Source organism: Salvelinus fontinalis, chromosome 22, assembly GCF_029448725.1.
Source record: "Salvelinus fontinalis isolate EN_2023a chromosome 22, ASM2944872v1, whole genome shotgun sequence".
Lineage (NCBI taxonomy): Eukaryota > Metazoa > Chordata > Actinopteri > Salmoniformes > Salmonidae > Salvelinus > Salvelinus fontinalis.
In genome coordinates, this window is record NC_074686.1 from 27,776,718 (window position 1) to 27,804,679 (window position 27,962).

At 44.0% G+C, this 27,962-nt stretch overlaps 1 long non-coding RNA gene across 3 annotated transcripts; it reads right to left on the reverse strand.

Moving 5' to 3' along the window:
- Positions 1 to 17,411: 17,411 nt before the first annotated feature.
- LOC129820121 (uncharacterized) lies at positions 17,412 to 27,620 on the reverse strand. Of its 3 annotated transcripts, none has more exons than XR_008754155.1 (6): positions 27,533 to 27,620; positions 21,833 to 21,984; positions 21,583 to 21,714; positions 20,835 to 20,983; positions 20,632 to 20,743; positions 17,412 to 20,536 (listed from the first exon to the last, which is right to left on the reverse strand). It is a non-coding gene; the product is annotated as an uncharacterized LOC129820121 (long non-coding RNA). The 3 variants fall into 3 exon arrangements; XR_008754156.1 differs by lacking the exon at positions 27,533 to 27,620 and adding an exon at positions 22,066 to 22,102 and having other exon boundaries at positions 21,833 to 21,942; XR_008754157.1 differs by lacking the exon at positions 27,533 to 27,620 and adding an exon at positions 22,066 to 22,095.
- Positions 27,621 to 27,962: the final 342 nt, after the last annotated feature.

The window sequence follows — 27,962 nt, forward strand, 5'->3', positions numbered from 1 at the left end:
AGAGAGAGAGAGAGAGAGAGAGAGAGAGAGAGGGGGAAAGGGAGAATGGTAAATAGAGACCGAGACCAGGATAGCTGAGCCTTTATTCTCTGAGAAACAATTCCCTTGGGAAAGAGCAGACAAGAGTCCCTCTTATCCTGCTCCAGGGACAAGTAATAGCTGGCCAACATTAAACCCGGAGGCCATGTCGAACCAGCCTGACCACGGTACAACCACGGTTAGACCACGGTGAGCTGGCGTTGGTATTAATGACCGTTAGAGAAAGGGGACAGCCAAAGCCACTCCTAGTCAAACATGGTGTGAGGTAGATTCAATGACTGGGAGGCTTAAAGAAGCTTGCTTTCCTTGTCTCCTCTCCTTCAAAGAGAGAGGGTGAGCTGGGGTGAGAAGGGGGAAGAAGATCAGAGTGAACTCTGGTTTCTGTCATGTTCTAACGAGAGCTGAATTAATTTGCTCTTGTTTCATTACAGACAAATAATTAACTGAAGCAATTCATTAGTCTTATAGCCTTTTAAACTGGAGCCCTTTTTGAAGTGGTCTGTCTGTGTGTGTGTGTGTGTGTGTGTGTGTGTGTGTGTGTGTGTGTGTGTGTGTGTGTGTGTGTGTGTGTGTGTGTGTGTGTGTGTGTGTGTGTGTATATCTTTGTGTATGTGTGTAGCATCAGGGACAGGTGATGGCCATGGTGGAGACGTCAGCCCGGGCTTCTGAGGCAATATCCACGGGATTACGAGGCTGTGTAAAGCAGTAGGCACTTTAATTGGTGGTAGGGTTCAATTAAACTACATGTCTGAGTATGAGGTTGTATAAACACACACACGCGGTGGCTGTTCCCACGCATTAGAAGTGAATGACACATTTGACAGTGTTTCTGTAGAAACCCCTTTACAGGTCACTCCTATAGCACTACCGACAGCATTAGGACATGGGGCCATATGTATCAAGTCTCAGAGTAAGAGTGATTTAGGATCAGTTTACCTTTTAGATCACAATGAATGATATTCAATGGACGGTGGAGGATCTGATCCTAGATCAGTACTCCTACTATCAGACGCCTGATACATACGGCCCGTGGCTGATTCCTACCAGAGCTCACACACTTGAAGAGGGAACTCGGGCCCTGCAGGTACATTACATGACCAAAAGTATGTGGACACCTGCTCGTCGAACATCTCATTCCAAAATTATGGCCATTAATATGGAGCTGGTGCCCCCTTAGCTACTATAACAGCCTCCACTCTTCTGGGAAGTCTTTCCACTAGATGTTGGAACATTGCTGCAGGGACATTCTTCCATTCAGCCACAAGAGCATTAGCGAAGTCAGGCACTGATTTTGGGCAATTAGGCCTGGCTCGTAGTGGGCATTCCAGCTCCTCCCAGAGGTTTTCGATGAGGTTGAGATCAGTGCTCTGTGCAAGCCAGTCAAGTTCTTCCAAACCATTTCTCTATAGACCTCACTTTGTGCATGTGGGCATTGTCATGCTGAAACAGGAAAGGGCCTTGCCCAAACTGTTGCCACAAAGTTGGAAGCACAGAAGCACCTAGAATATCATTGCATGCTGTAGCATACGGTAGTGAGTGTTGCAATCGAGGACAGACGATTTATACGCACTACGCGCTTCAGCACTCTGTGGTCCCGTTCTGCGAGCTTGTGTGGCCTACCACTTCGCGGCTAAGCCAGTGTAGCTCCTAGACGTTTCCAAAACAGCACTTACAGTTGACTGGGGCAGCTCTAGTAGGGCAGAAATTTTACAAACTGACTTGTTGGAAAGGTGGCATCCTATGACTGTGCCAAGAAGAGATGGCTGCCGTTTTACGGGCTTCTAACCAACTGTGCTATTTTGTTAGTTTTTCTAACTTCTTTTTTTGTTGCTACTGTCTCTTATGACCGAAAATAACTTCTGGACATCAGACCAGCGATTACTCACCTCGAACTGGACAAACATTTTTCTTTAACGAGTCCGACGTGAAGGATATACAGCTTTCTCGGGAACAGGCCCAAATCCCCGTCATTTGCGTGAAGAAAAAAAGACAGAGGAAAAGGGGGCGGAGGTCGGGCTGCCTTCTGAGAATTTGGAGGCGAGTGAGTAAACCTCCACTACCATCCGTTCTATTGGCCAACGTGCAATCACTGGAAAGCAAAATGGATGGTATATGATCAAGATTATCCTACCAACGGGACATTAAAAACTGTAATATCTTATTTTCACCGAGTCGTGGCTGAACAACGACACGGATAAGATAGAGCTGGCGGGATTTTCCATGCATTGGCAGGACAGAGAAGCTACGTCTGGTAAGACGAGGGCCGGGGGGGTGTGTCTATTTGTCAATAACTACTGGTGTGCAATGTCTAATATTAAAGAAGTCTCGAGGTATTGCTCGCCTGAGGTAGAGTACCATATGATAAGCTGTGGACCACACTATCTACCAAGAGAGTTCTCATCTATATTATTTGTAGCCGTCTATTTACCACCACATACCGATGCTGGCACTAAAACGGCACTCAAGAAAAACAAGAAAATTATCATCCAGAAGCGGCGCTCCTAGTGGCCGGGGACTTTAACACAGGCAAACTTAAATCTGTTTTACCTCATTTCTACCAGCATGTGCAACCAGAGGAAGAAAAAAAACTCTAGACCACCTTTACTCCACACACAGAGACGCATACAAAACTCTCCCCCGCCCTCCATTTGGCAAATCTGACCATAATTCAATCCTTCTGATTCCTGCTTACAAGAAAAAACTAAAGCAGGAAGTACCAGTGACTCGCTCAATATGGAAGTGGTCAGATGGCGCTGATGCTAAGCTACAGAACTGTCTGTGAGCACAGACTGGAATATGTTCTGGGATTCATCCAATGGCATTGAGGAGTATACCACCTCAGTCATCGGCTTCATCAATAAGTGCATCGACGATGTCGTCTCCACAGTGACTGTACTTTCATATCCCAACCAGAATCCATGGATTACAGGCAACATCCGCACTGAGCTAAAGTCTAGAGCTGCCGCTTTCAAGGAGTGGGACACTAATCCGGATGCTTATAAGAAATCCCTCTATGCCCTCAGACGAACCATCAAACAGGCAGAGCGTCAATACAGGACTGAGATTGAATCCTACTACACCGGCTTTGACACTCGTCATATGTGGCAGGGCTTGAAAACTATTACGGACTACAAAGGGAAACCTAGCCGCAAGCTGCCCAGTGACGTGAGCCTACCAGACAAGCTAAATGTCTTTTCTGCTCGCTTCGAGGCAAACAACACTGAAGCATGCATGAGAGCACCAGATGTTCCAGACGACTGTGTGATAATGCTCTCGGTAGCCGATGTGAGCAAGACCGTTAAACAGGTCAACATTCACAAAGCAGCGGGGTGAGACGAGACAGATTACCAGGACGTGTACTCAAAGCATGCACGGACCAACTGGCAAGTGTCTTCACTGACATTTTCAACGTCTCTCTAACCGAGTCTGTAATATCTACATGCTTCAAGCAGACCACCATAGTCCCTGTGCCCAAGGAAGCGAAGGTAACCTGCCTAAATAATTACTACCCTGTAGCACTCACGTCAGTAGCCATGAAGTGCTTTGAAAGGCTGGATATGGCTCAGATCAACAGCATCATCCCGGATACCCTAGACACACTCCAATTCCCATACCACCCCAACAGATCCACAGATGATACAATCTCAATCCACACTACCCTGGACAAAAGGAACACCTATGTGAGAATACTGTTAATTGACTACAGCTCAGGTAATAACCCTGGGACTAAACACCTCCCTCTGCAACTGGATCCTGGACTTCCTGACAGGCCGACCCCAGGTGGTAAGGGTAGGCAACAACACGTCTGCCACGCTGATCCTCAATACTGGGGCCCCTTTGGAGTGTGTGCTTAGTCCCCTCCTGTACTCCCTGTTCACCCATGACTGCATGGCCAAACACGATTCCAACACCATCATTTGGTTTGCTGACGACACAACAGCGGTAGGCCGGATCACCGACAACGATGAGACGGCCTATAGGGAGGTCAGAGACCTGGCAGTGTGGTGCCAGGACAACCACCTTTCCCTCAATGTGAGCAAGACAAAGGAGCTGATCGTGGACTACATGAAAAGGCGGGCCGAACAAGCCCCCATTAACATCAACGGGGCTGGAGTGGAGCGGTTCGAGAGTTTCAAATTCTTTGGTGTCCACATCATCAATGAACTATCAAGTTCTACAGCTGCACCATCGAGAGCATCCTGACCAGTTGTATCACCACCTGGTATGGCAACTGCTTGGCATCTGACCGTAAGGTGCTACAGAGGGTACATCACTGGGGCCAAGCTTCCTGCTATCCAGTACCTATAAACTAGGCAGTGGCCGAGGAAAGCCCCCCCCCAAAAATGTACGACTCCAGTCACCCAAGTCAATGACTGTTCTCTCTGCTACCGCATGGCAAGCGGTACCGGAGCACCAAGTCTTGGACGAAAATGCTCCTTAACAGCTTCTACCTCCAAGACGTAAGACTGATGAACGATTAATAAAATGACCACCCAGACAATTTACATTGACCCCCCCTATTTGTTTTTACACTGCTGCTACTCGCTGTTAATTATCTATGCATAGTCACTTTACCCCTACCTACATGTACAAATTACCTCGACTAACCTGTACCCCTGCACATTGACTCGGTACTGGTACCCCCTGTCTATACTGTTGAAGTCGGAAGTTTACATAGACTTTGGTTGGAGTCATTAAAACTCGTTTTTCAACCACTCCACAAATGTCTTGTTAACAAACTATAGTTTTGGCAAGTCGGTTGGGACACCTACTTTGTGCATGACACAAGTCATTTTTCCAACAATTGTATACAGACAGATTATTTCACTTATAATTCACTGTATAACTATTCCAGTGGGCCAGAAGTTTGCCTACACTAAGTTGACCGCCTTTAAACAGCTTGGAAAATTCCAGAAAATTATGTCATGGCTTTAGAAGCTTCTAATTGACATAATTTGAGTCAATTGGAGGTGTACCTGTGGATGTATTTCAAGGCCTACCTTCAAACTCAGTGCCTCTTTGCTTGACATCAAGGGAAAATCAAAAGAAATCAGCCAAGACCTCAAAAAAAGAATTGTAGACTTCCACAAATCTGGTTCATCCTTGGGAGCAATTTCCAAATGCCTGAAGGTACCACGTTCATCTGTACAAACAATAGTACGCAAGTATAAACACCATGGGACCACGCAGCCGTCATACCGCTCAGGAAGGAGACGCATTCTGTCTCCTGGAGATGAACGTACTTTGGTGCGAATCAATCCCAGAACAACAGCAAAGGACCTTGTGAAGATGCTGGAGGAAACAGGTACAAAAGTATCTATAGCCACAGTAAAACGAGTCCTATATCGACATAACCTGAAAGGCCGCCCAGCAAGGAAGAAGCCACTGCTCCAAACCCGCCATAAAAAAAACAGACTACGCTTTGCAACTGCACATGTGGACAAAGATCGGACTTTTGGAGAAATGTCCTCCTGTCTGATGAAAAAAAATAGAACTGTTTGGCCATAATGACCATCGTTATGTTTGGAGGAAAAAGGGGGATGCTTGCAAGCTGAAGAACACCATCCCAACTGTGAAGCACGGGGGTGGCAGCATCATGTTGTGGGGGTGCTAAGTGTATATAAACTTCAGACCTCAACTGTATTTTCCTAACTCTTTCTTGAACTGCATTGTTGGTTAAGGGCTTGTAAGTAAGCATTTCACGGTAAGGTTTAAACCTGTTGTACTCGGCGCATGTGGCAAATAAAGTTTGATTTCATCTGATTTGAAAGTCACTGAGCTCTTCAGTAAGGCCATTCTACTGCTAATGTTTGTCTATGTAAACTGCATGGCTGTGTGCTCGATTTTATACATCTGTCAGCAACGGGTGGGGCTGAAATTGCCGAATCCACTAATGTGAAGGGGTGTCCACATACTTTGGTATATACAGAGTATCTTAGATCTCAGCATTCTGACATTAGCCTAATGGATGACTCATTATTTAATTATTGAGAGAAACTGACTAGCTGTACACAACAGGAAATCTAACGGGGTTGATAAGCGATCTTTATTGTAATCATGGGAGACAAAGCTCTAGTGGAAACATTTCTGTCAGAGTTCTAAACGCTTTGATAAAGTTCCTCAGTGAGGCTTCTTAACGTTACCCCCTCCCCAAACCCCATGGCAGAGACAGACTGTTTACAGGCCTTCAGTGCAGCCTCATGTCGCCCAGTGATATAACTATACCCAATAGGAGATATAAAAAAACAACCTCCATAAAAATACTCTGCGGATATCAACTAACTAACTAAAATGGAGAGAGAAGAGGGAGAGTGCTAACCCAAATCACACACATAAAAAATCAGCACTTTCAACAGTTTATCTGCCAAAGTCGCTAATGCTAGTCCTTCATGTTAAAAACAGAGTCTTTATCTGCTGCGTTAACGAGCGCAAGCCTGAGAACCACCCCACACTGACACGCACAGATGTCATGAGAAAACACACAAACACACACGATGAGAGACTGAAGCACAGAGGGAGAAAGTCTGAGAGAATGATGCTGAAAGACATGCAACAGCAGACTTTCTCTTCACAGTGCTTCTTCATTGACCTGACCTCATCATTCCCATCATCATCAGTGCCTGCTCTATTCCATGAGGGGAAAGTGGTCAATGGCAGGAGACAGAGGAGAGAGGGAAAGGTGGAGGAAGAGGAGAGAGGGAAAGGTGGAGGAAGAGGAGAGAGGGAAAGGTGGAGGAAGAGGAGAGAGGGAAAGGTGGAGGAAGAGGAGAGAGGGAAAGGTGGAGGAAGAGGAGAGAGCGAGATCATTCCTGAATCAATCCCTCTGGTCCAAAGCAGACCCATTAAGTTTGAGGTAGACTGATAATGATCCCTAATTAACAGCCCTGATATAGAGGAGCTACACACACACTGCAAATGTTCTTAAGATGAGTGACATACAGGGTGAGGTTTAGGGGAATTTGATGGACAGAGCTTTATAGTAAGACTGACACATACACCAGCTGACAAATAGGCTTACACACCCACAGAGAAAGACACCACACACACACACACACACTACGTTGAAAGAGCCAGCCCCCCAGCTGCTGTGGGTCTGCTTCCATCTGGAGTCCAGACCCCCACCCCCTTACGCCCCTCCTCTCACCCCCTATCCTCCCTCATCCCTGACTGCCCTACCTCCTTCTCCTCCATTACCTCCTTCCCTCCCCCCTCTACCCTCCTAATCAGCCTCTCCTTGTCCCCCTGGTCCCCCTAGTGAAGGGCTTGTTATGCTAATATAGTAAGTCCAGTGCTGGTTAGTTAGTCATCACTGACAGCAGGCCCAGCCAACTACCCACGACTATGATGCACAGTAGGCCTCTCTCTCCCACTCTCTCTCTCCCTACCCTAGACCTCTGTAAGGTTCTTAATATGCTTTCTTTTTGCCACTGTCTTAATTGGACCATGGCTAGCTGTGGTGATTTGCCAGTGGCCTGATGCAGAACGCAATGGACTACATGGTAGAGGTTTCACACACAGGTCACACAGCAAACCTGCACTGTCTGAGACACACAGTACACAAAGACATTAAGCTCCCACGGTCGCACCAATGTTAGTGCAGTGCAGTCGCGTGCGTAACCAACACACACACACACACACACACACACACACACACACACACACACACACACACACACACACACACACACACACACACACACACACACACACACACACACACACACACACACACACACACACACACACACACACACACACACTCTCTCTCTCTCTCTCTCCCAACCACTGATAGTGTGCAGTTCCCAGCGTTGGGAAAAAAATGAAACATTTTTAAAGCCTTTTAAAGTCGCCGTCCGTTAGCGATGTGGCAGCCCACCGAGAGCAGGCTATACACAGGCATGCGGGGTAATTACCGCTAATGACCCTGCCGCTCGTTAGCCACTGCTCCCATTTCTGCCATCGCCATGCCAATAGACCGAGCCTGTAACGTCAGAGCCTGTTTTGTTGTGGGTCTAGTTTGCATGTGGACACTTTTAACAACACCAGACAGTGGTGGAAGTGTGTGTGTTTGTGAGAGCGAAAGCGTGTGTGTGTATTTCAGTGTCCATGTGTGTGTGTGTGTGTGCCAGGACACAGCTGGGCAGGGCTAGGCCAGACAACTGGTCAGTAAGAGCAAGACCGACAAAGAGAGAGAGAAGGACATTATTGTTGTTTTTTAACAAGGTTATTATTCCTCGTCTTACACCCTAGGGGCGACTGCCAAACCCCTAGTGACGCACTCGAGGTGGGAACCAAACACACACAACTTTAAAAAACACACTACCTCACTCAGACCAGAGAGGGTTCATTTTGAATCTAAATAAAATCTAAATTAAAAAACAAAGAAAACCATATGCTGTCTGTGAGGATGCATGAGTGTATGAAGTGATTGCAAATGTGTGTGTGTGTGTGTGTGTGTGCGTGTGAGACAGTGCTTTATATAGCATAGCTACCATCTCAGATATCATAAGCATTAACACAAACAGGAGTGTGTCAGGGGTCAATGCATATCACCGTGTCTGTGTGTGTGCCTGTGTGTATGTCTGTGTGCAGTTGCGACTTCACAATATAGATCATGGTGGGACCACCAGTCAAAAACGCCTTAAGTGTGTGTGTGTATGTGTGACTGTGTTTATATCTGGATCTGATATCAAGAGATCACAAGAAGCAAGTGACTGTCTCTCTCTATGACACAGACACACTACAACCATACACACATGGCTCTCTATGGCTCCCTATTGGGGTACAGTGCCACCTCCTGGACAAACGCAGCATATGAAATCCCCTCCCCCACTCTACCAGAGAGAGAAGCCCTCACAACACACACTGGGACATCTGGGAGGTGACCTGAAGTTTACCCTCCAGCTTCTAACATCTCCCTCCATCTCTCTCTTCTCTTCTACCTCCATCTCTCTCTTCTCTTCTCCCTCCATCTCTCTCTTCTCTTCTCCCTCCATCTCCTGACATCTCTCTCTTCTCTTCTCCCTCCATCTCCCTCCCTCCATCTCTCGCTTCTCTTCTCCCTCCATCTCCTGACATCTAACCCTAACCCTAACCCTAACCCCCTCCCCCTAACCCCTATCTCTCTCTCTTCTCCCCCCCTCCTCCTGAACCCTATCTCTCTCTCTTCTCCTCCTGCTGACCCCTATCTCTTGCTCTTCTCCTCCCCCTCCTCCTGACCCCTATCTCTCTCTTCTCCTCCTCCTGACCCCTATCTCTCTCTCTTCTTCTCCTCCTGACCCCTATCTCTCTCTCTTCTCCTCCCCCTCCTCCTGATTCCTATCTCTCTCTTCTCCTCCCCCTCCTGACCCCTATCTCTCTCTCTTCTCCTCCCCCTCCTCCTGACCCCTATCTCTCTCTCTTCTCCTCCCCCTCCTCCTGACCCCTATCTCTCTCTCTTCTCCTCCTTCTGACCCCTATCTCTCTCTCTCTTCTCCTCCCCCTCCTCCTGACCCCTATCTCTCTCTCCCCTCCTCCTCCTCCTGACCCCTATCTCTCTCTTCTCCTCCCCCTCCTATTGACCCCTATCTCTCTCTCTTCTCCTCCCCCTCCTTCTAACCCATATCTCTCTCTCTTCTCCTCCCCCTCCTCCTGACCCCTATCTCTCTCTCCCCCTCCTCCTCCTCCTCCTCCTGACCCCTATCTCTCTCTTCTCCTCCCCCTCCTCCTGACCCCTATCTCTCTCTCTTCTCCTGACCCTTCTCTCTCTCTTCTCCTCCCCACCCCTATCTCTCTCTCTTCTTCTCCCCCTCCTCCTGACCCCTCTCTCTTCTCTTTCCCCTCCTCCTGAACCCTATCTCTCTCTCTTCTCCTCTGCCTCCTCCTCCTGGCCTCTCTCCCAGTCTTCTCCTCCCCAAGTTCAGCTTATCGGCAATGGTCCACTTTCATCCTCAGCAAGGGGGTTAGAGGCCAGGCCAGTTATGTTAGTATGTGTGCATGTATGAGCTTTAGATAGTGGGCGGTCAAGTGTGTGTATGTTTGTGTCCGAACGTGTGTGTGTGGGGGAGCAAATAAATCATTTGCCATTCCAGAGCAGTAAACCAGGCTTAGCTAAGAGCCCAGAGAGGAAGTGTGAAAACACTGTACCTGTGTTTGTGCAGGCTCAGTAAAGAGTCCTTAGAATAGGGCTCTTCACACAGGACGGCACACACTAAATACAGGCTGTCTACACTGCACAGACGCCGGCCTGTAAACAGACAGAGGGTGTGTGTTGTATGTAAGGAATGTGTGTGAGAAAATGAGTGCTGGCAAGCATACGACCACGCTGTGAGCTGTTGGGGATCGTCAAAAAGTGTATCTGCAGAAACGTGAATCAGTGTCTGTCTGCGTATTTGTGTGTGTGTGTGCACGCGCGTGTGTGTGTGTCCCCCCCCCCCCCCCCCCAGTTGGTCTGGCCGAGGTGAGAGGGAGAGTTTTACAGCTACGTGTCTCCCTCCGTCTTAACTCCCCTCTTACCCTCTCACTCCCTGTGGGGCCAGTTTCTCTCCTCTTCATGGCTCTTTATCTAAATGAAAGGCACCGACATGGGATACCCGCCATTAAGGCTCCATCAACATAAAAAACACTGACACGGGATTCTCCATTGCGGCTCAAGCCATTAAGGAGAACGCTGTCCTGTGCACTGTCAAGGAGTCATCAGACAGGACTAACAAAATGACGACTTAAAACGTTAACCTTGCCTTGCCTTTAAGAGCCGGTCAAAAGCAACAATAAAACCTACTTAATGGGCTGGCTATCCTGCTCTACGCTGACTACAAAGAGTGGTCACTGTCTGGCCATGCTAGAATGGACGGAGGAACTACCGCATCAGAAACAACTGACTTGAACTAGCGACCTTTACTGGACTTTCTCAGATCAGGGTCATATTCATTAGGGCACTGTAGCAAAACGTAGCATTTCTTATTATTGGACAAGTTCATGTAGTTCTTCCCCAGTTTCGGCTCATTTTCTTCAGTTTCCTTCCAAGAGAATAGGATCCTGATCTAACACACCTGATTTAACCCCTTCTTTTTGGCCCTAAACAGTCTCCATATATACTTCCATTAATTTATGTTCAACTGGTACCGGGGACCTTCAGGCGGTACCGGGGACCTTCAGACGAGTCTTGTGAGGCCTGTGGGCGTCCTAGAGCAACAACAACAACAAAAACTGTTCATGAGAGTCATCTTTCCATAGAGGGGTCCTAATAGTTTGTAGCCCAAACTGTTCGGGCGCTACAGACGGTTTTGTGAAAAGACGGATTTTCAGGATGTCTTATGGTCAGACAAACACCGCTCTAGTTCTATCACCTTTCACCGCAGATGAGGAACAGACATTTCTTGTTTAAATTGATGGATTTTTAATGGGGATATTTGTTATTATGCTCATTAGATTTCAACAGGGGCGCGGACATCAACTTTTGGGGGTTAACTAAGTCCAGAGACCATGACCTCTACCTAGCCTTCCAATGAGGCTTACACCAATCCGATTCCTTCAGATTTGCAAACACCAGTTATAGGGGACAGGCCAGTTATAGGGGACAGGCCTGTTATAGAGGACAGGGCAGTTATAGGGGACAGGGCAGTTATAGGGGACAGGGCAGTTATAGGGGACAGGGCAGTTATAGGGGATCAGGTCTGTTATAGAGGACAGGGCAGTTATAGAGGACAGGGCAGTTATAGGGGACAGGGCAGTTATAGGGGACAGGGCAGTTATAGAGGACAGGGCAGTTATAGGGGACAGGGCAGTTATAGGGGATCAGGTCTGTTATAGGGGACCAGGTCTGTTATAGGGGACAGGGCAGTTATTGAGGACAGGGCAGTTATAGAGGACAGGGCAGTTATAGGGGACAGGGCAGTTATAGGGGATCAGGTCTGTTATAGGGGACAGGGCAGTTATAGAGGACAGGGCAGTTATAGAGGACAGGGCAGTTATAGGGGATCAGGTCAGTTATAGGGGATCAGGTCTGTTATAGGGGATCAAGTCTGTTATAGAGGACAGGGCAGTTATAGGGGACAGGGCAGTTATAGGGGACAGGGCAGTTATAGGGGATCAGGTCTGTTATAGAGGACAGGGCAGTTATAGAGGACAGGGCAGTTATAGGGGACAGGGCAGTTATAGGGGACAGGGAAGTTATAGAGGACAGGGCAGTTATAGGGGACAGGGCAGTTATAGGGGATCAGGTCTGTTATAGGGGACCAGGTCTGTTATAGGGGACAGGGCAGTTATTGAGGACAGGGCAGTTATAGAGGACAGGGCAGTTATAGGGGACAGGGCAGTTATAGGGGATCAGGTCTGTTATAGGGGACAGGGCAGTTATAGAGGACAGGGCAGTTATAGAGGACAGGGCAGTTATAGGGGATCAGGTCAGTTATAGGGGATCAGGTCTGTTATAGGGGATCAAGTCTGTTATAGGGGATCAGGTCTGTTATAGGGGATCAGGTCTGTTATAGGGGATCAGGGCAGTTATAGGGGATCAGGTCTGTTATAGGGGATCAGGGCAGTTATAGGGGATCAGGTCTGTTATAGGGGATCAGGGCAGTTATAGGGGATCAGGTCTGTTATAGGGGATCAGGTCTGTTATAGGGGATCAGGGCAGTTATAGGGGATCAGGTCAGTTATAGGGGATCAGGTCTGTTATAGGGGATCAGGTCTGTTATAGGGGATCAGGTCTGTTATAGGGGATCAGGTCTGTTATAGGGGATCAGGTCTGTTATAGGGGATCAGGGCAGTTATAGGGGATCAGGTCAGTTATAGGGGATCAGGTCTGTTATAGGGGATCAGGTCTGTTATAGGGGATCAGGGCAGTTATAGGGGATCAGGTCTGTTATAGGGGATCAGGTCTGTTTCTACACCAGTTTCTTTACATCTATAGTTCTGGGGAAGAGGACCAGAGAGAGGGAGCTGCTTACTTGAGGATGCAGTCGGGTCCAGTGTAGACCTCTATGACAGTGGAACTGGAGGGTAGCATGGTGATGATTCTGCTTTATCTGCAACCTCCACTGGGGAGTGCAGGATCTGGACAGGGAGGAATCAAGTGAAAGAAGGGCTGAGAAATACAAAGAGACACTGACAGCGATACTATAGGTTGCATCCCTATTCTCCATTTTCCTGAAGTGTGCACTTGCACAATCCCGTCGTGGATTTAAAAGCATTGTTTTCACCATTTGTAAATCCATGATGGGAAGTGTGCAAGTGCACACCTTTGAGAGAAGGGTGGAGAATCAGGACGCAACTTGAGAAATACATACAAGCCCATCTACTTCTACCATCACCTCCAGACTCCAGGTACACAAAACACCAGAGTTGTGGACACGAGTCACATGACTAGGACCCGAGTCTGACTGGAGTTACACATTTAATGACTTGAGACTCGACTTGATAGAAAATTAAATAACTTGAGACTTGAAGCTTCAAGACTCGGGACTCGACTTTGACTTGAGACTGATGACCTGAACTTATCTGGACAGGTTTGGTAATGTTTTGTCACTCATTTTGGGGCACAGCGTCTGCGTGGATTACTCTTCACACAGCCAGAGAAAGTAGCCGCAGCAAAGCCTTTGCAAAAAAACTTGCAACAGATTGGCTAGGGAAACGCACACTCGGCACTGATTGGACCAGCAAACTGTCAATCAACACAGGTCGTGTGGTGAGCAAGCGAATAGATTGCGGATTTGCTGTACAGCTATAGGATCGGTGCAGTCAAACTATAGGAAGAGAGGATTACCATAAATACATATGCAGCTCCAAAAAATGTGTGATCAAGAATATGAATGGTTTACTTTGCAAGCGCATCAGCAAATCGGGCAACAATTACTAGCATATGCCTACTGGTATTTTGGTATGTAACAATTGCTTGAAACTGATAATTTACTCATGAAGCTTGCATTTGGAATTTGTTAGAAATTAATTATTACTGTGGCGAAGACGCACCACAGGCGTGGCTCTTCACTTGCGCTCTCCAAACTCCAGCCAGTGGAGAATTTAAAAAAAATATTGATGAAATGTTTGCTCTTGCTTTCACACGTTTAAATGCACAGGCCCAATGTGGTAAATCTATTTTCCATCTAATACTATACTAGCTGGCGTTTCAACATTCCATCCCCGTAGCATTCATTGAAACACGCAGACATTTCTGTTTCACAGGTCTACGATACAGTTTGATCTAGCCAACCATTTCTCATATGCTGAGTGGGCGCGATGTTTATTGCGCACATGAACGTTCACAAGACTCATGCGGTGGAAATTCTGTTTATTTATCTAAATGTATGGTTTCCTTTGTTCACATTTTCTGGGTTATGTCGGAGTTCCGTGTGTCTGTGTCCTATGTCTGTCATTCTGGTTGTGCGTAATAGGATAGTGCGCCTCAGTGCGCATAGAAATAGGCGATGTGGCCTGCACTTCACGCTTTGGAGTCATAACGTTGAATAAGAGAAAATTATTCTTCCATCTATGCCTGGTATTGAAATACCATTAATAATCATTAAGTCTGATTAAGACTGATGTACCAATGGATGTGGAAAATGCCTTTTACATTGTAGAACCAGTTTATTGGTTGTAATTGCCAATTGGGTAATTGTATGGTCCTGGGGGCTGATATTATGTAGGCCTACCTGTTTGAGCTGCTGTTAGAGACAGATTCGATTTAGTTTCTCAAGGGGAACCTGTACAGTCTTGCCCTCTACCTGTGTCCGTTCAGATAGGACAGGGATCGGTGTCCCTGCACCTGGAAGGTTGAGCTAACGTGCACTAAGTAACAAGAACATTTCCCAGGACATAGACGTGTTTTATACGGACAGAAAGCTTAAATTCATGTTAATCTAACTGCACTGTCCAATTTACAGTAGCTATTAGTGAAAAACTACCATGCTTGAGAGTGCACAACAAAAAACTTATCAAGTTAACTGGTTTGATACATTCACTTTTTTAACCTTTATTTAACTAGGCAAGTCAGTTAAGAACAAATTCTTATTTTCAATGACGGCCTAGGAACAGTGGGATAACTGCCTTGTTCAGGTGCAGAACGACAGATTTTTACCCTGTCAATCCGGGGATTCGATCTTGCAACCTTCCGGTTACTAGTCTAACACTCTAACCACTAGGCTACCTGCCACCGAATGTTCACATCTGAAGGTAATGTACTTACATTCCGTAATCTTGCTCTGGTTTGTTATGAGGGTCCCAGAGATAAAACATGTAGCATAGTTTTGTTTGATAAAAATCTATTTTTATATTCAAAATGTAGGAACTGGGTTCTGAAGTTTGAACCCCTGCTGTTTCTGGCCCCACACCCGCCTCAGCACGGCCATCTAGATAAGTGAAGGTTAGTGTCTTTTCTTTAGGGAAGTTACTTTTCCATCATGTATGACTTTCCTGGTAGTGTATTTTTTTTTTATATTACATATCATTTGTGTATCTTCTCTATAGTTATGTACTTGAAAATGTATCAATTGACCAATTTGGGCAGACTTGATACAAAATTGTCTGATGTATTGTAACGCTTAAACGGTTCAGTCTGAAACTCTGCACATACATTGCTGCCATCTAGTGGCCAAAATCCAAAATGCACATAAACTGCAATATATTATGTCCTCTCTTTTACATTTCAGATGGAACAGAAAAAATAATGTATGTTTTTTTGTTTTGTATTATCTTTTACCAGATCTGTGTTATATTCCCATACTTTTATTTCACATTTCCAGTAACTTCAAAAGTGTTTCATTGCTTCAGGCAGTTCGAAGGGTATGTCATTTTAGGCGGAAATTGAAAAAAAGGGTCCAATCCAATACAGAGGCTATTTCTTTTTGGCTATTGCCCGTGCATTTGGTAAATGTACAGAGCAAATTTGAAAGTGTTAACTTAACACTTTTTGTAGTATTAATATTGAAAAACTGAGCATTAAGATAACACTTCAGACATAGAAAAAACACTCCCATGGTTCATTTGAACAACACCCTCAGTATTAAGTAGCAACATCTTTCAGTGTTGAGGATCAACTCTAGAGAATACATTTTTTAAATTTTTATTTCACCTTTATTTAAACAGGTAAGCTAGTTGAGAACAAGTTCTCATTTACAACTGCGACATGGCCAAGATAAAGCAAAGCAGTGCGACACGAACAACACAGTTACACATGGAATAAACAAACATACAGTCAATAATACAGTAGGAAAAAAGGTCTATATACAGTGTGTGCAAATGCTGTGAGGAGGTAAGGCAATAAATAGGCCATAGTAGCGAAGTAATTACAATTTTGCAGATTACCACTGGAGTGACAAATGAGCAGATGATGTGCAAGTAGACATACTGGTGTGCAAAAGAGCAGAAAAATAAATAAAAACAATATGGAGATGAGGTAGGTAGATTGGATGGGCTATTTACAGATGGACTGTGTAGAGCTGCAGCGATCGGTTAGCTGCTCAGATAGCTGATGCTTAAAAGTTAGTGAGGGAGATATAAGTCTCCAACTTCAGCGATTTTTGCAATTCGTTCCAGTCACTGGCAGCAGAGAACTGGAAGGAAAGGCGGCCAAAGGAGGTGTTGGCTTTGGGGATGACCATATGAGATATATATATACCTGCTGGAGCGCGTGCTATGGGTGGGTGTTATCGTGACCAGTTAGCTGAGAAGGCGGAGCTTTACCTAGCAAAGACATAGATGACCTGGAGCCAGTGGGTCTGGCAACGAATATGTAGCGAGGGCCAGCCGATTAGAGCATACAAGTCGCAGTGGTGGGTGGTATAATGGGCTTTGGTGACAAAACGGATGGCACTGTGATAGACTGCATCCAGTTTGCTGTGTAGAGTATTGGAAGCTATTTTGTAGATGACGTCACTGAAGTCGAGGATCGGTAGGATAGTCAGTTTTACTTGGGTAAGTTTGGCGGCGTGAGTGAAGGAGGCTTTGTTGCAAAATAGAAAGCCGATTCTAGATTTGGTTTTGGATTGGAGATGTTTAATATAAGTCTGGAAGGAGAGTTTACAGTCTAGCCAGACACCTCGGTATTTGTAGTTGTCCACATATTCTAAGTCAGAACCGTCCAGGGTAGTGATGCTAGCGGGCGGGTGCGGGCAGCGAACGGTTGAAAAGCATGCATTTGGTTTTACTAGCGTTTAAGAGCAGTTGGAGGCCACAGAAGGAGTGGTGTATGGCTCGTTTGGAGGTTAGTTAACACAGTGTCCAAAGGGCCAGATGTATACAGAATGCATCCTGTAGCTGAATTGACACCAGGAAGTGATAAATATTCACACTAGGAAATCTTTTTTTGTTGTTGTCTGGTTCTCTCCCACTCAAATCAAGCCTGCAAGGTGTAGATGACTTAAACAGGAGCAATAAATGATTCCTTACAAGAGTAGTGTGACTGCTTTGTTTCATTAATTTAGGCTAATGTGAAATCAGTGCATTACAGGCACATTAAAAAGAAATCAGTGCATGAGAACATGTACTATATGAGAACAAGAGTATTTGCAGAGTTGCTATTTAAACACAAATGGAAGTCCTAAGACAAGGTATGCAATTTTCTTGACAAAGTTTCCAATAATCTGACTATTACTCAATCATGTCAAACAAAGGCTCTCATCAGCACCATAAGCACTTTGAAGGACAAAAGGCTTATAACATTTCAGATAAACTTTGTCATCAACACCATCAAACACAGTGAATGCATGGTAATGTTCACAGAAATTATCAATATGCAACTTGTTCAGCAACAGGTATACAATAATGTCAACCACAATGATCTTAGTTATTTTACAAGACTGGCATTTCATGCTCCATCTTACTGCAAACTAACAGTCCCCCTCTGCACTATGTGCCATCCATCTTAACCCAGCTGGTAGAGGAAATGGCTTTCTGCACTGACCAGTAAAATCACTCAGGGAAAATTATGTTGTCGGTCCACACTCCGTATGTCGCAATCGTGAGGCACATCTCCCATTGATAGCAAATTGGTGTTTTTTTGCCAGGGACTTAGAAATGTTCTTGAAGGTGTTCCTCCTGCTCCACATATGTAATAAAGGACTGATTTGTCTTCTGTATGCTGGGTAATGTATCAAAGTGATGTTTGGGTATCAAGTCGTGGGTACAACAGTTTGAAAAGTGTGTGACATTCAATGATCAAATGCTTCAGATACACATTCATGCCCTGGCTAAGAAAAGGGGGGAAAAACAATTATTTGCAGTAAGATGAGCAGCAAATTCCAGTTCTCATTTACTGGTGGAACGTTTCTCACAAGACACAGAGTTTGAATATAATTAAGTGCCATTGTTTTTCCACTGTTCTCTCGGTTGACTTTAGTTGGACGGTTTTTGCACACCAAGTACCCAGAGTCAAACAGGTAGATTCTAGAGAAGCGCATGTTTCAGAGACATTCAAAACAATTTTAACTCAAAACTGAGCCACCCCTTGAAGAATGTCAGGCATTATGTCCACAGAAAAATGACTACAAACATGGAAGTGCTGCAAACAGTTTAGTTTAGAAATTCTCTTTCCACCATACAAAGATGTGGGTCTGATTACAACGGATTCAAATGCGGGTCTTAACGCAACTGATTCAAATGCATTTCAAATAGATTTTTAGCACCAAGACAATCTTAGGGTCATCCTCTCTGTAAACCGTCTGAGCATTACACTTTTCTATCAAACAGAACCAGCAAAAGTAATGACCACTGAAGGACTGTGAAACCAAGGACTGCATGCATCCCCAAATTGTCTCCAGTTGAAAAAAGGCACAGCCAGTTGAAAAAAGGCACAGCCAGTTGATAAAAAGGCACAGCCAGTTGATAAAAAGGCACAGCCAGTTGATAAAAAGGCACAGCCAGTTGATAAAAAGGCACAGCCAGTTGATAAAAAGGCACAGCCAGTTGATAAAAAGGCACAGCCAGTTGATAAAAAGGCACAGCCAGTTGATAAAAAGGCACAGCCAGTTGATAAAAAGGCACAGCCAGTTGATAAAAAGGCACAGCCAGTTGATAAAAAGGCACAGCTAGTTGAAAAAAGGCACAGCTAGTTGAAAAAAGGCACAGCCAGTTGAAAAAAGGCACAGCCAGTTGAAAAAAGGCACAGCCAGTTGAAAAAGACAAATTTACACCATCACTCTCCAGTTTAACCAAGGGCTCTAAAATGGCATCATAGCCATATTCCATTAGATCTTGATAATGAAATATTGACACTAAATTAATATTCATCACAGCAGAGATAAACTTGGGCGACAGATTCCTGAGGACAAAATAAATGGTGCCTATCTTGTGAACACCACGCTTGGATCCAAGCGGGTTGGCAGTTTAAGTCACCATAGAAATATTTTACAGATCCAATTGTACTATGTTTTGAGAACAAGGGATGAGTCTTAAAGTAACTTCCATCACAAAAGTCTTCATACGCGTCTTCTACAGATTTATCCCTAGGTGCATTTTCCAGTAACTTACAGATTACAGAATTGCGACACATGAACGTCAATGTTTCCAGTATAGGAATATATACAAAAGTGTCTTTCACTGGGATCATACATGCCTGTGTGTTTATTTACCCTGCTATCACTCCAAACACTACTTCTACTGGCTCCACAAAACCCCCATTTTTGGTTGAAGTACTTTGTTCTCTTGATTTCTGTGTTAAAACTGGCAAATAGGTTTTAAAAATTCTCAAAACGATCCTTTACAGCAGATGTAGAGGTGTTATCCATAGGCATAACTGACAGAACATCTTGTTAAATTAGGGAGTGCAGCCCAGCAGTAAGCTCTTCTGAATCACACTACTGTTGACAACACTATTTGCAACACCACTAGCTTGCAACTTGGCAATGATGGAGGCACACAGATCTTTAGCAAGACTGTCCATTCTTCTCAAAACAATCCCTTTGAGTGTTATCATGTGGGACACCAATGTCACCACCCATTTTAGGAGCTTCTGACTGGACTGGAGAATCAGCAACATGAGAGGGCCCTTCTAAGCTTAATGCATCAACTACTTGCCAATACCCTTGTGAATACTATTGAAATGTCTTCTGAAACCTGAGTATGTTGAAAATCCCATCTAAAATTATCTTGAGCACAGACCAATCTAAACGTAGTGGAGGGATAGAAGCTATGCTTAATTCTCAAATGAGATATCAATGACTGGCTGTTTCTGTACAACGCTTGACAACAAAATACCCGTAACATACATGTATCTAGTAAAGAAGTTTTGTCCTCAACTGTCACGCTAGGGGCCTCTTGTTTTGCCTACATCTACGTTGTAGATGGTTGTCTGCACTAATGTGTAGAAGTTGACAAGAGCATCATCATACGTCAGGTTAAAGACAAAGTGGGCTTTGAACAGTACATCAAAAGCACACAGACCACTAGTTGCCTGGCAGGGAACAAGCCTCTTGTCCACCACGTTGTAGTAGTTGTCAATCTTGCTCTGTCTTCTTCTGATGGCAAGGAGGTAAGTCTGTCGACCATGGCTCCCATCAAGATGGTCTACAATGCTGCAGCATGACTGCAACACAAAGGGTCTTTTTAAGTCACTCTCCACATGTTAAGACAAAGACAACCCCAAAAAATGATTACACAACAAGTACTGTATCATCTTACCGTATGAAAGTGCACTAGTCTGCCACAGCATCACAGGCACTGACCGTGGTCCTCTTCCCTCCTGCTGGTGGTGGGAGATGAAGCAGCAGGGAGGACATATCATTGTCCCAGTCTGAGGGCAAGAAAAGGCAAACACCCCAAATCACATAAAACATCGTCGCTGAGTTTGAAACATTTCACGACCCATGAGAGAACCCACTTACTGGTTTCACTGTCATTCTCTGGAAGCTTTCTGCAGACTTCAAGAGGCAACGCATATCATGGTCGTAGTCAAAGATTTGACCAGTTTGATGACTTTAGGCTGTTTAGAGGATGTTTCATCATTGAACATCAGCAAAAAGTCCTGATTCACCTAAAACAAAGTGGAGCAATTCAACTTCATGACCAACACAAAATCATGTTCTCAATGAGACAACTCATGTTCTCAATCAGATAACTAGCCTGTACTTCTGATTCCAGCACATACTACATCACTATCCAATCCTTTGATGTCCAGAAACCTGGAAAAGACTGAGGACATCTGTGCTTCTGTCTGGGCTATAAACTCCTGGCGATACTGTGACACCTCAAACTTCTGATAGACGTGTTTTTCATCAGCCGAGTGGACAGGGAATGATATGGCCTCCTTGCAAGCATCACCAACAAGCTGGTGGGCCAGGTCTTCCTCCTATGGGTTGGGCCTCCCGACTGGGGTGAAATCTCTTCTTGATGGTTCGACGCGAGGTCAAGTGTCAAAATATTAAAGCAATACGAAGGAAAGAGGGTCACACTTCCAAGAGCATGTGGGAAGTCTCCTGCTCAAAAACAGTAAAGCATGCACGCGCCAAATATGTATAACCAAAGTTGTACTGTATTTTTCTACAGTCTCATAATGATGCCAAATAACATTCATGTATAGTTCGATTGTTTTGATCCACTGTGTGTGGCCAGATTGGCTAAGGAGAAGCTTACCATTGTATGATTGTGGCTGACTAAGATGGCAATCATCTCTCTCCTGGTTCGGTGGTCCAATGTTTTGGTTGTCTGGTACTCTTCTAATACATCTTGCCCACCAGGTCTACTAGTCAGGGTGTCTCAGACCATCTATTAAGAAAAGAGAAAAAAGTTCAACAATTTTGGGTTGGATTATGCTGTCGGAATGTCCATGAAAAGCAAACACAGAAATGGGATGATCAACATGCAATATCAGTTGTCATTATACCTCTTTTGCTGCTGTGGAGTCGATGGCCTCATCTCCTAAGGTTGTCCTGGCTTTTTTAGACGGCCTTTCTGGAGATCTCAGGTCGAAATAACTTTAGAAGGATAATGTGTCTGTGGAGGAACTAGGTGTTGAATAGCCTGCAAGAGAAAAGGCTGAGCACAAACAACGGATCAAAGCAACCAATCTATCATTCATGTTAATTGATATCATTATGAGAGACTGTAGAAAGATACCTTCATCAAGAACTTTGATTGTGAGAAACAGTCTGGAATTTTTATTTATTTATTTATTTAACCTTTATTTAACCAGGTAGGCAAATTGAGAACACGTTCTCATTTACAATTGCGACCTGGCCAAGATAAAGCAAAGCAGTTCGACACATACAACAACACATAGTTACACATGGAGTAAAAACAAACATATAGTCAATAATACAGTGAAAAAAATAAAAAAAAATAAGTCTATATACAATGTGATTGGCCTCAATCAGGTCCAGCAGAACATCCTCCTCCACCTCAGTTTAGGAATCATAAAAAAAAAATGATATTTGTGCTGCAGAGGGCAGTCCAAACCTATTTTGTACTACAAAAAAGATAGACCAAATCAGAATACATAGAGATAAGCCATCTAGGGGGCAACAGAATGGGTCTGACCCAAATCAAGCCCAAGGGTTCAATTAAGAATATACATCAGACAGTTCATATATTCACATTGATTGATAAAATCTCCATAAGAGAAACCTGGCTGCATCTTCATGAACTTCTTGCATATTTGATAATGGACCTTCCCCAACATGTTACACTGCATTCCTGCAAAACGCAATTACACACAATATCATATTTGAGTAAAATTTGGTTGCAAACATTTGATGGTGTACATACAGTTGAAGTCAGAAGTTTACATACACTTACTTAGGTTGGAGTTATTAAAACTCACTTTTTCAACCACTCCACAAATTTCTTGTTAACAAACTATAGTTTTGGCAAGTCAGTTAGGACATTTACTTTGTGCATGACACAAGTAATTTTTCCAACGATTGTTTACAGACAGTTTATTTAACTTATAATTCACTGTATCACAATTCCAGTGTGTCAGAAGTTTACATACACTTAGTTGACTGTGCCTTTAAACAGCTTGGGAAATTCCCAAAAATGACGTCATGGATTTAAAAGCTTCTGATAGGCTAATTGACATAATTTGAGTCAATTGGAGGTGTACCTGTAGATGTATTTCAAAGCCTACCTTCAAACTCAGTGCCTCTTTGCTTGACATCATGGGAAAATCAAAAGAAATCAGACCTCTGAAAAAATCTGTGGACCTCCACAAGACTGGTTCATTCTTGGGAGCAATTTCCAAACGCCTGAAGGTACCACGTTCATCTGTACAAACAATAGTATGCAAGTATAAACACCATGGGACCACACAGCTGTCATACCAATCATGAAGGAGACTCGTTCTGTCTCCTAGAGATTAACATACTTTGGTGCAAAATGTGCAAATCAAATCACAGAATAACAGCAAAGAACCTTGTGAAGATAATGGAAGAAACAGGTACAAAAGTATCTATATCCACAGTAAAACGAGTCCTATATCAACATAACCTGAAAGGCCGCTCAGCAAGGAAGAAGCCACTGCTCCAAAACCGCCATAAAAAAGCCAGAGTACGGTTTGCAACTGCACATGGGGACAAAGAACATACTTTTTGGACAAATGTCCTCTGGTCTGATGAAACAAAAATAGAACTGTTTGGCTATAATGATCATTGTTATGTTTCGAGGAAAAAGGGGGAGGCTTGCAAGCCGAAGATCACCATCCCAACCTTGAAGCATGGGCGTGGAAGCATCATGTTGTGGGGGTGCTTTGCTGCAGGAGGGACTGGTGCACTTCACAAAATAGATGGCATCATGACAAAGGAAAATTATGTGACATCAGTCAGGAAGTTAAAGCTTGGTCGCAAATGGGTCATCCAAATGGACAATGACCCCAAGCATACTTCCAAAGTTGTGGCAAAATGCCTTAAGGACAAAAAAATCAAGGTATTGGAGTGGCCATCACAAAGCCCTGACCTCAACCCTATAGAAAATTTGTGGGCAGAACTGAAAAAGTGTGTGCGAGCAAGGAGGCCTACAAACCTGACTCAGTTACACCAGCTCTGTCAGGAGAAATGGGCCAAAATTCACCCAACTTATTGTGTGAAGCATGTGGAAGGCTACCCAAAACATTTGACCCAAGTTAAACAATTTAAAGGCAATGCTACCAAATACTAATTGAGCGTATGTAAACTTCTGACCCACTGGGAATGTGATGAAAGAAATAAAAGCTGAAATAAATTATTCTCTACACTATTATTCTGACATTTCACATTCTTAAAATAAAGTGGTGATCCTACTGACCAAAGACAGGGAATTTTTACTTTGATTAAATGTCAGGAATTGTGAAAAACGGAGTTTAAATGTATTTGGCTAAGGTGCATGTAAACTTCCAACTTCAACTGTATAGAAACAACAACAACTTCTCCCTCAACATGATCAAGACAAAGGAGATGATTGTGGACTACAGGAAAAGGGAGGACCGAGCACGCCCCCATACTCATCGACAGGGCTGTAGTGGAGTAGGTTGAGAGCTTCAAGTTCCTTAGTGTCCACATCACCAACAAACTAACATGGTCCAAGCACACCAAGACAGTCGTATAGAGAACACAACACAAACCGATTCCCCCTCAGGAGACTGAAAAGAGTTGGCATGGGTCCTCAGATCCTCAAAAGGTTCTACAGCTGCACCATCGAGAGCATACTGACTGGTTGCATCACTGCCTGGTATGGCAACTGCTCGGCCTCCGGCCACAAGGCACTACAGAGGGTAATGCGTACGGCCCAGTACATCACTGGGGCCAAGCTTCCTGGCAACCAGGACCCCTATACCAGGCGGTGTCAGAGGAAGGCCCTAAAAATGGTCAAAGACTCCAGCTGCCCTAGTCATAGACTGTTCTCTCTGCTACCGCACGGGAAGCGGTACCGGACCACCAAGTCTAGGTCCAAGAGGCTTCTAAACAACTTGTAACCCCAAGCCATAAGACTCCTGAACCTATAATCAAATGGCTACCCAGACTATTTGCATTGCCCCCCACACACCCACTTTACACTGCTGCTACTCTGTTATCTATGCATAGTCACTTTAACTCCCTCCATGTACATATTACCTCAACCGGTGCCCCCGCACATTGACTCTGCATATAGTCAAGCTATTGTTATTATACTGCTGCTCTTATTATTTGTTACTTTTATTTCTTATTTTTTAAACTGCATTGTTGGATAAGGGCTTGTAAGTAAGCATTTCACTGTAATACACCTGTTGTATTCAGAGCATGTGACAAATAACATTTGATTTGATACACAAAATGCCCCCTTATACCCTCTCCCCTTTGTCTTCCCCGCAGTGGACCAACCATTTGTTCGAAATGCCATGATATAACAGGTAGAGGTCGGCCGATTATTCGGAATGGCCGATTAATCGGGGCCGATTTCAAGTTTTCATAACAATCGGAAATCGGCATTTTTGGCCGCCGATTTGCCAATTATTATTATTTATTTTTACACCTTTATTTAATCTTTATTTAACTAGGCAAGTCAGTTAAGAACACATTCTTATTTTCAATGACGGCCTAGGAACGTTCTGCCAATAGGTACCGAGATGAGATCCTCAGACCCCTTGTGAGACCATATGCTGACACATGCACATTTGTGGCCTGCTGGAGGTCATTTTGCAGGGCTCTGGCAGTGCACCTCCTTGCACAAAGGCGGAGGTAGCGGTCCTGCTGTTGGGTTGTTGCCCTCCTACGGCCTCCTCCACGTCTCCTGATGTACTGGCCTGTCTCCTGGTAGCGCCTCCATGCTCTGGACACTACGCTGACAGACACAGCAAACCTTCTTGCCACAGCTCGCATTGATGTGCCATCCTGGATGAGCTGCACTACCTGAGCCACTTGTGTGGGTTGTAGACTCCGTCTCATGCTACCACTAGAGTGAGAGCACCGCCAGCATTCAAAAGTGACCAAAACATCAGCCAGGAAGCATAGGAACTGAGAAGTGGTCTGTGGTCACCACCTGCAGAATCACTCCTTTTTTGGGGGTGTCTTGCTAATTGCCTATAATTTCCACCTTTTGTCTATTCCATTTGCACAACAGCATGTGAAATGTATTGTCAATCAGTGTTGCTTCCTAAGTGGACAGTTTGATTTCACAGAAGTGTGATTGACTTGGAGTTACATTGTGTTGTTTAAGTGTTCCCTTTATTTTTTTGAGCTGTGTATTTAGCCAATATTGATCAGAGTTACCTTGTCCTATGGATATCTACACAGTTATAAAATTGGCAAGGTGGTGTAAGCCTACACGAAACACAGACCTTATTTTAAGTGAATCTAAAAATATCCTATGGAATAAATGAAGGAACCGCTTTTCAGATTTTGCTAGAAGGTGTCATGGGAATTATGACTCGCACTTTGGTCGTCAATTCTTACCATGCACATTATTAAAATAGGATTTCCTGCATATAGAAATGACAGTTTTTGTTTTCAACATTCATCACAGGTAACTTAGGCTCTATTTTTATTCAAACAGTTGAGAGTATTTGTCTCCTAAGCAGACTTTTCAGTATCATTGTCACGTCAGAGCTGTGTGTGTCTGTGTGTGTGTGTATTTCTGTATTATATTAAGTTAAAATAAGTGTTCATTGTTCATTCAGTATTGTTGCAATTGTCATTATTACAAAAATGTGTGTGTGTATGATATATATATAAAACATTTATTTTTATTTTTTATAATTCGGCCGATTAATCGGTATAGTCTTTTTTTGTCCTCCAATAATCGATATCGGCGTTGTGAAATCATAATCGGTCGACCTCTAGTAACAGGTGTCTGCCTGGCTGCGGATCTGGGGCTTGGCAAGGCAATATTCCAGTGAAATCAACCATCCAAACTAGCTAACTTATAACTAGCTACAAACAGTAACCACCGCCACTCAAATCTATAGGAAAGAAACTGGCCAATACATGTCAAGCCGTATTGGCTTGAACACAATGTCTGATCTGTGATTAACAACAAGTACACACACCATAGATAGACATGTTCATATAAAATGTGATAGGGGTGTCCTCTTGATGTCTAGCCACGTGCACTAGCTCGCTAAATTACAATATGCTGAGATCGGTATTGTAGTTAGATAACTAACTAGGTAGTTATATGGCTAACAATATTTGGCCAGACAAACATTCTTAGTTATATGCGTTTTGAAGAACAAATTAGTAGATATTAGCCATGTTGTTACCGTCACTTCCTAGCTAGTTACATGCTGCACAAAATAAGGCTCAAATTGATCACACTAGGTCACACCCCAATTAACACCATGCACCTGCTGCACAACTAATGTTTAAGTTAGTTGGCCTAGTGAACTCAACACGCACACGATTGAAATCAACTAACGGTACAGCCAAACTCTGATCCTTCTGGATTTTGATACATTTTCTCAAATCGAATAGTTTGCTAATTGTAATCTAGCGCTAACTGACCACGTTAGCTAGCTAGCAACTTCCTAAATCTAAACTTCGCAGATGTAACGTTAGCTACAAAGATCTCGACTATTCACTTAGCCGATATAACAAGTTGGCCACCAGCTAACTTATTACATTTTTTACATGTTACTTACCTTTCAATGCTGCGCAATTCCAGTTGCCCTGCAACGTTGGCAATTAGATGAAAAGGAAGTTTCAAGCGAAAACCGGAAGCTAAATCAACACTGCTGAGTAAACCGCCCAACCTCTGTACAGTAACTCTCACCTGGGAGGCATTATGCTCGTCCTTGTAATTCCGATCATAACTATTTCATTAACATTTTTATTCTCTTGGCCAAATATTATATTCACAAATCCTTATTTTGTAGTTTTGTTAATTGAAATGTTACAATTTTATAAATCCCTCAAACTTTTGAAACGTAATCAGTTGGAAACATTAGTATAAGTCATTGCCTGGTGTTCTATTATTACATTTGTTTCATTGTATTCACAGGAATGTCCCTGTATTGATGTGTAATATTGTTATTATTGTTGGGAAAAAATAACTCACCTGGGAGTTATTTT